This window comes from Acanthochromis polyacanthus, chromosome 23, assembly GCF_021347895.1.
Source record: "Acanthochromis polyacanthus isolate Apoly-LR-REF ecotype Palm Island chromosome 23, KAUST_Apoly_ChrSc, whole genome shotgun sequence".
Lineage (NCBI taxonomy): Eukaryota > Metazoa > Chordata > Actinopteri > Pomacentridae > Acanthochromis > Acanthochromis polyacanthus.
This window is the reverse complement of record NC_067135.1, coordinates 597,922-611,146: the sequence shown is the minus strand read 5'-3', so window position 1 is coordinate 611,146 and position 13,225 is coordinate 597,922. Positions and strand designations below refer to the sequence as shown.

Sequence of the window (13,225 nt, the reverse complement as noted above, 5' to 3'; positions counted from 1 at the left end):
AAGGGGGCCGAATACTTTCACAAGGCTCTGTACTTACCTCTTATGACAGCCACTTTTTCTGGGGTCAGGGGACGCTTGTGGACAGAGTCTTTGACCACGTTTCATTTGGCCCCTGTGATGCTTCTCTCCCTCAAACTGCCAACGACTTGCAGAATTGGGAGTTTGATTTTGCCTCCTGCACCCTCTGCCATTTCTCCTTGTTCAGGGAAACTCCTGGGCCAAGTTTGATCTATAAAACTAAAAACAAGTGTTCTGTTAGACCTGAGACTGAAAGGAGAACTCCGGCCAAATGTCATGTCAGCCTCCACACCTTAAGGCCTACGACAGAAATCTGTAGCCAGCAACATTACAGTATGTGACGGCGCACCAAACCGTGACGACACCGACAGCATTGTTAATACCATCAACATTTTTTAACAACGTTATTAAACGGTATTACCGTGACCCCGTACAACCCTATTAATAATGATCAATCTTTCAAATGTATACTACATCCCTTTGAAAGACATTATCAAACCAAAACTGTGTGTGAAATGGTTACTTTTCCTTCTTCGTCCAGCTCTGGGGTGATCACGTCAGCTCCTTCCAGACCTGTTTCTTCAGACTGGGGGAGAGATTGTTTCAGGATCCCTGTAGGATAGAATAAAAAATATGAATAACATTCTACACTGTATAAAAATAAACACACCCAGTAAGTAGCACTGTATGAACTCTGAGTTTGGTTGTGGCTACAGTACAGGCACTGCATCAATTCTTCTCACACTCGGACAAACAGGCTGGATAATAAAGCTGCTGCACATGCCACTCAAACACAAAAGCACTAATTTATTGGCCGTGTCCACCAAACTCTGAGCATCTACTTTACATTCTGATCCTATGTACTTTGGTGCTCACAGCGCTCAGCACCCTCGGCAGAAATAATGCTCTCAGAGCTGACTTTATTTGTTGTAATGAGTTGTAATCTGGTCAACTTTTGGAACAGCGTGATGCTCGTCAATGTCACTTTTCTCACACTGACCAATAAAAATAAAGAAGGAGTAGGCATAAGTTACTGACAGCAACACAACTGGAGAGAACACGGAAATATGAAAGGACTCATTTTGTAACCTAGCAACTGTGGCACTCTGAAGAGAGCGCTAATAAAAAGCGTGTTTGGTGGACACAGCCCCTTAATCTAATCAGAAAAACAACTTGAGAAGAAACCTGGGGTACTGAGGAGCTGCTCTTCATATTGTCTTGAGCTCTTCAGAAAGTTCCTTATTTTTGTCCTGTAATTGTTGGATTTTGGCGTTCTTTTCAGCCAATAACATCTCATTGTCTTTATTTTTTACTTACTACGAAATCTAAAACAGAGCTCCTTTTTTCTCTCTTAAATGCTTACATTTATTATGTTTAATATATAATAGTTAATTAGAGGGGAAGTCCATTTAGTAAACTATCACAACTTAGTTGACTGTTTCATGTCCTCTTTAATTCATCAAGACTAACATGACAAAGATGCAACATTTGTAAGGCCATAATGAATTTTTACCTGCCAATTGTAAAATTTTCCCATAATAATAAGAACCGCTTTCCTCTGGGGTCCTTCTCCAGAGGGTTTTATTCCGCTTCTTGGCATTGAAGTCATCCAGATTTCGGGGATGGAAATTTTCGGATTCTTTTGTGGACACGTTGTGTTGCGGACATTGTCAGCAATGTATCGCACATATGCATACATTTTCAAACCTGAAAGACATAAATAATATATCAGTACTTTTTCTGTCATATAAAAATTACTACTAGACAGAAAGAGAAAAATAACAATGAAGAGAGTTAGTTTATAACCAGTTACCTTTTAGTTTTTTGGGATCCTGAATTTTAGGTCTTCATGTATGTTAGCCATAAAATAAATCTAAAGACATGTATTCGTTTGAACATCGTTTGAGCATTCTTATTTTTTATTATTTTAGCAGTCCGACAGGACCAAGATTGATTAGTGATGATCTGCCCTCCTCCCCTCCTTCACCAGTTCACTTTGCTCTGAGAAGATCTGACAGTTTCTGACAGAAACACACTTTGGTGTTTCATATAAAGGCCTCCTTATAAGGTTGTATTATCTTATAATGGTTGGTGTCCATGTCATTTACATCACGTTAGGTGTTTTCTTTTTATAAAATCCGTCATTAACAACAAGTCTCCTCCACATGCAGCAGTGAATTTGGGTTTTGGGTTGATTTTATAAAACATCGTGCTGATGAAGAAAATCAACACAGTAAACAGTAAGAGGAACTTGCCGACCTCCTCAGCAAGTGTGTATTTTATGGGCGCTGCACTGACAGAGGAGAGGCGCTGCAGTATATAAACTACATTAAAACTTAAATGTTGGAGCTTATTAGTACTCCGGTCTTCATTAATTCAGTCGTTTAATACCTCATTTCAGTATCCACCCCTAAGTGTGAAACAGTGCGCTGTACAGTTGTTCAGATTTAAAGGAGGCCTTAAAAAAAGACTCTTTAGTAATCAAATTACAATCATTTCAGCCCTATTCTCAACAGAAAAATATCGGCTGTACTGACAGGCAAAACACACACATAGCAAACTTCAAATGAAGACAAACTAAACAAGATGCAGTAATCTAAATCACAAAGTGGCGGAGCTCAGAGGCGGGTAACAAGTTAGCTAATTAGCCATATTTACCAACGTTAGCTGTAACGGCGCTAGCTTTCCAATGTGTTAGCTGCACATACTCACTTGACTTGAACATGTATATCATAACATTAAAGTTTAACGCTTTTGACTCATGTTGACTTGAATATCATTCATATATTTTCGACTTACCAAGCTTTTCCTCGCAATGGAAATGAAAGACCGCCAGCTCCCGTCTTCTATGAGGGCTCAACCCGGTTGGTCAGAACTATGCCATGATGATAGCACTGGCCAATCATGTTACAGCATAACATGATGTTACAGTAGAACATGATTGGCCAGCACTGACATTCAAAAAATACTAACATAGAAAATAAAAAAATTAAAAATCACTTCAGACTTCGCCTTAAAGGGGAACTTCGTTTTTTTTCAACCTGGGGTCTGTTTCCATGTCATTTCATACATGTGAGTGATGGAGGAATTAATTTTCGACATAGCTCCAGTATTTAGCCAGGCAGGCAGCTTAGCACATAGACATATATACATAGACGCCTCATAGGCTGTCGAGAGACGTGCTTACAGCGCCGCCATCTTGAAACGGGGCCAGCGGAGGCAGCGGTGCATAGAAGTCTATGGAGGAGAGAGGTACTGCTGAATCTAAAAGTGGAATTATTCGCCGAATTTTGAACCGATTGCCAAACTGTTTGATTTTTAGAAACGTCACAGGTTTAGCTACTATACAAGGTGCTCGGATTATTTTTACAATGCTGGTTTTGTTGTGTTGTTCTGTTGTTGTGTTGTGTGTTGTTGTATTGTGTGTTGTTGTGTTGTTGTTCTGTTGTTGTGTTGTTCTGTTGTGTGTTGTGTGTTGTGTTGTTCTGTTGTTGTTGTGTTGTTGTGATGTTGTGTTGTGTTGTTGTGATGTTGTATTGTGTGTTGTTGTTCTGTTGTGTTGTTGTGATGTTGTGTTGTTGTGTTGTGTGTTGTGTGTTGTTGTGTTGTGTTGTGTGTTGTGTGTTGTTGTGTTGTGTTGTTGTGTTGTGTGTTGTGTGTTGTTGTGTTGTGTTGTTGTGTTGTGTGTTGTTGTGTTGTTGTTCTGTTGTTGTGATGTTGTGTTGTGTGTTGTTGTGTTGTGCGTTGTTGTGTTGTGATCTTCTGGATCTCTTCCTCTGAACTCAGACTAACACAGCAGTGAACGTGCTTTCATGTTGTGGGTTTTCTTGTTGAGACATTAATTAGTTTTCTGGCTCGTTATGAACCAGGCAGCCTGTGTTTAGTTGTGATTTTCCACAGCTAACCAGGGGGGTATTCCACGAAGCTGGCTAAAACAGGCTGGGCTTACGCCGGTAAGCGTGGCTTAAATAAGCGGCAACTTTAATCTCAGCTGCAAGTAGTTCCACGAACGAGGCTCAGCTGTTTTTCAGAGACGCTTATTCAAGCCAGGCTGATCCAAGCTGAGCGCGCGTCCGGGGAGATAAAAAGCCCCGACGTGTCGATCGTCTAAATGATGACATTATGTCTAAAAACAGAGCGGAGACTTTCTCTTCGGTGGAGCAGAAACTTCTCACGGAGCTGTATGAGGACTACAGGGAGATTATCACAAGAAAAGGCAACACGGTTGATAAATAAAGCTCGAGACGCTGCCTGGCAAAGCATTGCCGATCTTTTTGTAGTGGTACTACGTTATGATCTATAGCTCTCGTTATCAATAATTGGGGCACCACCCAGCATTCTAATGGCTAGGACATTTATTAATTAACATTAATAAAATTATTAATATTCATAAAAATTTTGATCAATCTCATATCAAAAAGCCTTGAATCCTCGGTTAAATTGACCACATTCTACACAAAGAAACACAAGACTGTACTTTGGTCTATAATGAGGTCTTTATTAACTATTCTATGAAAATAATGACAAGTGACCTATGTACAAGGTAGATATGGTGTGTGTGTGTGTGCGTGCAGGACTACGTGTGTGCGTGTGTGTGTGTGTGTGAGAGATGTGTGTGTGTGTGTGTGTGTGTGCAGGACTACATATATGTGTGTGCGTGTGTGAGAGATGTGGAAGTAGGTGTGAGAGAGAAGGAAATATGGTGAGGATTAGCCAGAGCTAACCTGACGAGGTAACCGGTAATTTGGATTAAGAATTCTAATGATTTGTAAAAGAATAAATTGATTAAATGAATTAATTGACCAAGCTGTTAGTACATCACCCATAGAATGGAATCAGAGCAAACTCAGCTGGAGTTATTGAAGTGAACCGTCATGGGGCTGGGACTTGCGGGGCCTTCAGATTATGCACACGGTCTGGACCTGCGGGTTCGGAGCGGTGTGTCGTCGTTATGGCAGCCTGGATGTCCTGCCGCAGGTTGATCGGTTCTATGCAAAGACCTGATCCAGCAGATCTCCGTAGTTCTCAGCTGAGTGTTGCTTGGCTTAAAAATGATGGTTCTCAGGCTTTAGCCAAGAAAAACGGGTGTTGATGAAAAACGGTCAAAATTAAGAAAAATAAATGCTGGTTCTGAATCGGTTCTCCAGATTAAACGAATAAAATTCGGCTTAACGTGAGCAAAATGTCTCCTTAAGTTACAAAAATATTAAGAGATAAATAGTTAACAAACTTAGATGATGAGGGAATTTCAAAGATAGGAAAAACGCGCTTTAGGTAAGAAAATAATGGGAATCTCTGTTATGGATTCCTCAGGTAGTAAAGATAGTAAGAGAGGGGGTTGGTAAGAGAGCGAAGGTGGGGGCTGCTTAGGCTTATATCAGGCCAAAGGGACCATGGGAGGACCCCAAGGCGGAGGGAAGCTTCGGCGTGAATCTCTGGGTGGTAACATGACCCCTTCCTTTGTCTCAAAGAGGAGAGATGGAAAACTACTCCAGAAGGAATTAAAACATTGGAATATTAAACGATTAAAACGCGATCTGTCTATCTCTCCACCATATTCAGTTGTGTGAAAGAGAAAAATGTGTAGATTAATACATACGTTCATATGATGTGAATCATTTCATTCATAACTATATGTTTATGTTTATGACATTAAAAATATGTATCACAGTGAAAATATAACAACAAGTCAGAGATTTGGTAACAGGTAAATACAATGGTCATCATTCAACCTAAACGGAGAGGAAATTCAGAGGTTAATACTGGAATTCATTCCAAATCATAGTGTCCTGGGGAAGAAATGATTAAACATCACAAATTAGTATCTAGACTTCTGTAACAGATGTAACTGTCAAATTCGGATATGATGTACAATATAATTCAATTCAATTCAATTCAATTTTATTTATATAGCGTCAATTACAGTCAACTCGTCTCAAGACGCTTTACAGAACCCATATGCCTGACCCCCAGAGCAGCCCAAAGGAGACAGTGGCAGGAAAACACCCTTTTAACAGGGAAGAAACCTCGAGCAGAACCCGGCTCTATATAGGGGGGACCCATCTGCCTGCTGGCCGGGGGGGTTGAGAAGGACAGAGGAGGGCAAGGGGGAGGGATGGGAGAAGAGGGAGGGGTGGGAAAGCAAGGAAAACACAACACACATTTGGATACATGCATGACAGGATATGTGACACAAACAAAGTATAAGCTAACATTGAAAACTGACTCATAGTTTACTCTGATGATGTACGGCTCTGACATTAAACATACTCCATATATAGCTAGCAGTAAAATTCAAACAGTATGTAAGTTAGCATAACAGTATAGTGAAGGCGATGCAGAGTTGACTGGTGGAAAAAGGGAGTTGGAAGCAGAGGGCTGGAGGAAGGTCAGCAGCAGCATCCCACAGTGGACATGATGGAGACTGGACCAGCTGGTAGAACATCAACCACAGATCTGAAGCATCCAGCTCTGGGACCAGGGACACTCGGAGAAATAGCACAGGGGGAAACAGAGTGAATGTACTGCAATAACGGTATACATATTAAATGTAAAGGTAGATAGAGAAGGGCTCAGTGCGTCAAGAGAAGTCCCCCAGCAGCCTATAGGCCTATAGCAGCATGACTAGAGGCAGAACGAAGGGACGTCCAAGAAGGAGTCAGCTGTGCAATGAAGACACAAGCCGAACCCCTGTGGGTCACCCAGTCAGCCCCAACTATAAGATTTGTCAAAAAGGAACGTTTTAAGCCTGGTCTTAAAAATAGAGAGGGTGTCTGCCTCCAGAACCCAAACTGGGAGCAGGTTCCACAGGAGAGGAGCTGATAACTGAAGGCTCTGCCTCCCATTCTACTTTTAGAAATTCTAGGAACAACAAGTAAGCCTGCAGTTTGAGAGCCAAGAGTTCTACTAGGATAATAAGGTACTATCAGATCTTTAAGATATGATGGAGATTGGTTATTAAGAGCTTTATATGTCAGAAGAAGGATTTTAAATTCTATTCTGGATTTAACAGGAAGCCAGTGAAGAGAAGCAAGTATAGGGGAAATATGATCTCTTTTGCTAACTCCTGTCAGTACTCTCGCAGCAGCGTTTTGGATCAACTGTAGATGTTTGAGAGAGCTATTTGGACAACCCGATAATAAGGAATTGCAATAGTCAAGCCTGGAAGTAACAAAAGCATGAACTAATTTTTCTGCATCACTCTGAGACAGAATGTTCCTGATTTTTACAATATTACGCAGGTGAAAAAAGGAAGTCCTACAGACTTGCTTTATGTGTGAGTTAAAGGACATGTCCTGGTCAAAAATAACTCCAAGTGTAACTGTTGAAGTTCCACATTGAAAAGGAATTAACTCATATTCCAATGTTGAAAGGTTTGTTGTTGTTTACGATTTAATTTAATTTGAAATTTGTGAACATGCGGATATTTATTTTGAAAGAGTACCTGGCGTTGTCAGGAATTGTGGGTAACCGCGCTCTCAGAGCAAGGTCAGAGCTACCATGACAAGCTACACAACAGTTCCAGAGGCGCACACGTTTTCACGGTGTCCATACTTTTATGTGTCCACGGTGTCTGTATGAGGAACATATGTCGTCGAAGGAATGGAATTAAATTAAGAAGTGGACATCAGTATGAATCGTGGCCTTATTTGGGAACTCGTGTAGTTACAGTGAAAACGTGACGCTAACATGGCCAAGTGTTAAGCGACGAGAGAGCTGCGTATGTTCGGAGACTGCTAAGCTAGCAAGCTAGAGCAAGCCGGCTAAAACTACACGTGCCCGGAACGTCCAGGAGCCGACTAGAGAGAGAGAAGACGGAGGCGCTCAGCATCGGAGCACCTTGACTTCATCACGGCTTGCTGGCGAAAGAGAGACGGCGTTGGTGTCATCACGACCGCCGGCTACAGAGAGAGAGAGGACGGCGGCGCTAACCACCGGAGCACCCGACTTCATCACGGCTTGCTACAGAGAGAGAGAGAGCGGCGGCGTCAACCACCGAATCATCGCGACTTCACCATGGCTGGCTAGAGAAAGAGAAACAGCCTGACTGTCATCACGACCTGCTGGAAAAAACAGAGAGCACGGCGGCATCAGCTACCGGAGCACCGCGACTTCACCCCGGCTTGCTGCTGCGAGAGAGGACGGCAACGTCGCCCGCGAACTACCGCAACTTCGCCAGCAGAAAGCAGGCTGTCCAGCGAATGCTACAACTCTTCATATATCCTTACCTGGCTCCAACTAGCATGGTTTTCAGCCTTCTGGCAGATAAGAGCAACTCTACAATAATCATTTAATTTGAGAGTATCAACCTACAACTGTATGAACATTTGTAAAGGTTGTAAGAGATAAGTTTTGAGCATCTTGTGTGAAATCACAAATGTTTACGGTTCGCCTTAGTTTGAATGTTCTATGGTTTTTGACTTAACAGTATAAATGCATTTTTAGAAGTGCACCTAAAGGGTTTATAAGAGTAACTGTTGCTACAAACATATGCTAGCAGTAATTTTGTTTAAATGCAGTAGCATTTTTCTTTCATTGCCATGTCAATCCATAGTGAAGAATCACAGTGTGGTGGTCCTAGCGAACCTGTTGGGTCACTCCAGGCAGAGTTGGTTAGACTAAATGAGAGGTTAAAATCTCAGATTGAGGAAGCTGAAATAGAGAGACTAGAGTCACTTATTGATGATATCCATGCAAAAATACACGTTCAAAAGGTATCAATAACACAGCCTTCCTCCAAAGTTGAACCTCGTAAATCGTCACGAGAGAGAAAGTTAACTCCCAAAATGCTGGAGCTGAAACAGCAAGAGGTCTCTCAAAAGGAGAAGAAGTTTATGTTGTACGACAAATGGAAGGAACAGGTTAGAGCAGTACGCCGCTCACTCAGAAACAATTGCTCTGACAAGGACTTGTGTTGCTTGATGGACAATGTTGAAGAGTCAGAAGCCCACGTGAAAGAGGCATATGAAAATATTCGAGCACAGTCTGCACCTTCTACTGATATTAGACGTAAGATGGATTCCTGCTCAGCAGTAACTGCAGATGTGATGGGACTGCTTAAAGTGCGCATGAGCGAAGTGGGACAAGATGACTTTGATACAAAGGCAGAAAATGCAAGATTGCACATGATGCTTGACAAAGAATATGCCCAGTCAATATTTAGTGGCTCAATCCCCAAATCTGTTGGTAGTCAGCAGTCAAAATGTCCATCAGAACAGCAAAGCATCACAGCAAAAAGAATAGACTGCGTTGCACAACTGGCCGCAAAAAGAGCAGAAATGGAAATGGAGTCGGCAATTGCTGCACAAAAACAAGAGCTCAAAAGACTGGAAGATCAGCGAGATCTCCAAGTGATCGCTGCTAGGATGAAAGCTTATTCTGAAGCAGGCTCAGGTGAGATCCCTGGAATAGATGAAGTGAGTTGTCCCCCTGTGATTAATAACAAAGAGATAAAAGATGAACAGTTACATTACACTACAAACTATGATAATGTACAATCAGACAATGCTACAAAGGAAGTTTCTTTAGTACAAGTATTACATGACACAATGGCACTCACCAGACTCCCAGCGCCTGAGCCCTCGGTCTTCTTAGGAGACCCACTGAAGTTCATAGAGTGGAGCGCTAGTTTCAAAGCACTCATAGAACGAAAATGTACAAATCCAGCAGACAGACTGTTTTACCTTCAGAAGTACATCAGCGGTGAAGCACGGTCAGTGCTTGAAGGAAGCTTCTACAGGAAGGATGAAGAAGCTTACAGCCAAGCGTGGGAAGCACTGAATGCTCGTTACGGTCATCCCTTTGTGATCCAGCGTGCATACAGAGAAAAACTGAATAACTGGCCAAAGATTAGTTCACGAGATTCTGTTAAACTTCGACAATACAGCGATTTCCTGACTGCTTGCAGCAATGCCATGTCACACGTTAAAGGTCTTCACGTATTAAATGATTGTGAAGAAAATCAGAGGATGCTCCAAAAACTCCCAGACTGGGTGACTTCTCGATGGAACCGTCATGTAACAAAGCAACTGCAGGACACACAGAAATATCCTAATTTCAAAGAGTTTGCCAAGTTTCTGGCTCATGAAGCAGATGTGGCCTGCAACCCTGTAACATCCCTTTGTGCCTTGAAGTTGTCTGAAGAAAGGCCTTCCAGAGACATGAAACGGGCAAAAGCCAATGTGTTGGTCACAGACACAAAAGAATCTGAAAAACCTAACACAGTAATGAAAACTCAAGCTGTTGTGGTGAACAGCATGAGAGATACAATTGAATCAAAGAGGTTTAACATGCCATTTAATTCCTCTTCAAGCCCAGTTAAATGCATGTACTGTAGTGAAAGTCATTCCATCCACAAATGCCAGACATTCGCTACTAAGACATCAGAGGAAAAGAAAAGATTCATACTGGAGAAAAATCTGTGTTTTGGCTGTCTTAAGAAAGGACACAATTCAAAGGACTGCAGAAACAAAGCAACCTGTAACATATGCAAGAAACGCCATCCAACACCGATGCATGAGAATCGCAACACAGCTCCAGAGACATCTCCTCGTGCTGTTGTGCAGACAGCAGAAATGTCAACTTCACTCTCTTGCTCTGTAGACAAAGGTGATGGTGGGAGCACATCCATGATAGTGCCTGTGTGGCTCTCATCGGTCACAAGCCCTGAAACAGAGACATTAGTATACGCTTTGTTAGATACGCAGAGTAGCACTACCTTTGTAGACAGTGGTGTGTGTGAGAAGATGGGAGCAGGATTAGAGCCGGTCAAGTTAAAGCTTACCACTTTGATGGGAAAGGATTCCATCGTTCAGAGTGACAGAGTTAGTGGTCTTAGAGTCAGAGGGTTTTCCTCACATAGCTTAGTTAACTTGCCACCTGTATACACCAGAGAATTCATCCCACTTGAACGCTCACACATTCCCACAGCTGCAACAGCACAGAGATGGAAACATCTGAATGTTATAGCACAAGAGATACCAGAGTTGTTAGAATGTGAAGTCGGACTCTTAATAGGCTATGACTGTAGCAGAGCATTAGCGCCACGACAAGTTATTACTGGTGGTGATGAAGAGCCATATGCCATTAGGACTGACTTAGGATGGAGCATTGTTGGTAGCTCACCAAAGATTGTTAAGTCAACAGAAGTGACAGGTCTCTGCCATCGTGTGTCTGTCAAAGAGCTTCCATCGTTAACACCAGCTGTTGTCATCAGAGTCCTCGAATCTGACTTTAGAGACACAAATTATGGGGAAAAGACTATATCACAAGATGATATTCACTTCATGCAAATCCTGAACCAGACAATACACCAGAACTCAGATGGCCATCTAGAAATGCCACTTCCTTTTAAAACACGTCCACACCTACCAGAAAATAAGCAACTTGCTCTAGTGCGACTGAAGCACCTGAAAAGGAAATTGGAGAGAAATCCAAAGTTTAAAGAGGACTATGTTAAGTTCATGGCAGGCGTCATTGAAGGTGGAGAAGCAGAGAGAGCTGAAGATGTGCCACAAGATGGAAATGTGTGGTATATTCCACATCAAGGGGTTTATCACCCGAGAAAGCCTGAAAAAATTAGAGTTGTGTTTGATTGTTCTGCCAAATATGAAGGCACCGCTCTAAACGACCACTTACTGACAGGACCTGATCTCACCAATAGTCTGACAGGGGTTCTCTGTAGATTTCGCAAACATCCAGTAGCAGTTATCTGTGATGTGGAGAAAATGTTTCATAGATTTCATGTAAGCAGAGAGGACAGAGACTATTTGCGCTTTCTTTGGTGGGAACAGGGCGATACCAATTCAGAGCCAAAGGAATATCGCATGAAGGTTCACCTTTTCGGGGCAGCATCGTCCCCTGGGTGCGCGAACTATGGTATGAAGTTCTTAGCAAGTGAGAATGAGAAAGAGTATCCATCTGCAGCCAACTTCATTAAGAAAAGTTTTTATGTTGATGATGGCCTCATCAGTGTAGAGTCAGCAGATGAAGCCAAAAAACTAGTGAAAGAGACACAAACTGTGTGTGCAAAGGGGAAACTGCATCTCCACAAGTTTATCTCCAACAACAGAGAAATCCTAGAGTTCATTCCTGACTGCGAACGAGCAAGTGGAGTTCATGATGTAAATCTCAGCCATGGCGATCTACCTGTGCAGACTGTGTTGGGAGTAAAGTGGAATGTGAGCAGCGACATTTTCTGTTTCAGTGGATCCCTCGAGGAAAAACCAGCAACTCGGAGAGGAATCCTTTCAACCGTTGCATCTGTGTTTGACCCCCTCGGCTTCCTTGCTCCATTTCTCCTCCTAGGAAAGAAAGTGCTACAAGGAATGTGTCAAAAGGGCATAGCATGGGATGACCCGCTGCCCCAAGACTTACACCCACAGTGGAAGAATTGGCTGAATGATCTAAAGAGTCTGCAAAAACTCCAAATCCCAAGATGCTTTGCACCTGAAGCTCTAACTAAAGCTCAAAGAGTTGAGTTGCATCATTTTTCAGATGCAAGTAGTTATGGATACGGTCAATGTTCATACATACGAGTGGTGAGTGAAGATAAAGTTCATTGCTCATTAATCATCGGCAAGGCCAGAGTCGCTCCCACAAAAGTTGTAACCATACCAAGGCTTGAGCTAACAGCCGCTGTGGTGTCAGCAGCAGTCAGCAGCATGTTGAAAGAAGAGCTGGAACTCAAGATCGACCAGGAATACTTTTGGACTGATTCAAAAGTAGTTCTAGGCTACATCGCTAATGAAGCCCGTAGATTTCACGTTTTTGTAGCCAACAGAGTTCAGAGAATCAGAGACATGACAGATGTAGCTCAGTGGGATTACATTGAAACTGATCAAAATCCGGCTGATCATGCCTCCAGAGGCCTCAGGGTGGCAGACTTGATCACTTCCAACTGGTTTACTGGACCAAAATTTCTCTGGGAGAGAGAAATTTCCTCACCTAAAGCAACTCCAGAGCTTATAGTAGGAGATCCTGAGATAAAAACAACACAAGCGCTGCAAATCAGTGTAGTTCAGGAAGAGAATTTCATGGACAGATTCAAACGATTTTCTAAATGGCACACTACATTGAATGTAGTAGCTCGGATCCTACGGCTAGCGCAAAGGAACAGATCACAAGATCTCATAACAGTTGAGGAAAGGAGAAAAGCAAGTTTAGTGCTTGTGAGGTTAGCACAGAGAGATGCCTTCAAAGAGGAAAT

General features: G+C 42.4%; 1 long non-coding RNA gene across 2 annotated transcripts; it reads right to left on the bottom strand.

Moving 5' to 3' along the window:
- LOC127532438 (uncharacterized) lies at positions 1 to 3,288 on the bottom strand. Of its 2 annotated transcripts, XR_007939883.1 has the most exons (4): positions 2,818 to 3,288; positions 1,532 to 1,725; positions 542 to 630; positions 1 to 237 (listed from the first exon to the last, which is right to left on the bottom strand). It is a non-coding gene; the product is annotated as an uncharacterized LOC127532438 (long non-coding RNA). The 2 variants fall into 2 exon arrangements; XR_007939882.1 differs by lacking the exon at positions 2,818 to 3,288 and having other exon boundaries at positions 1,532 to 2,269.
- Between the last annotated feature and the right edge of the window lie 9,937 nt (positions 3,289 to 13,225).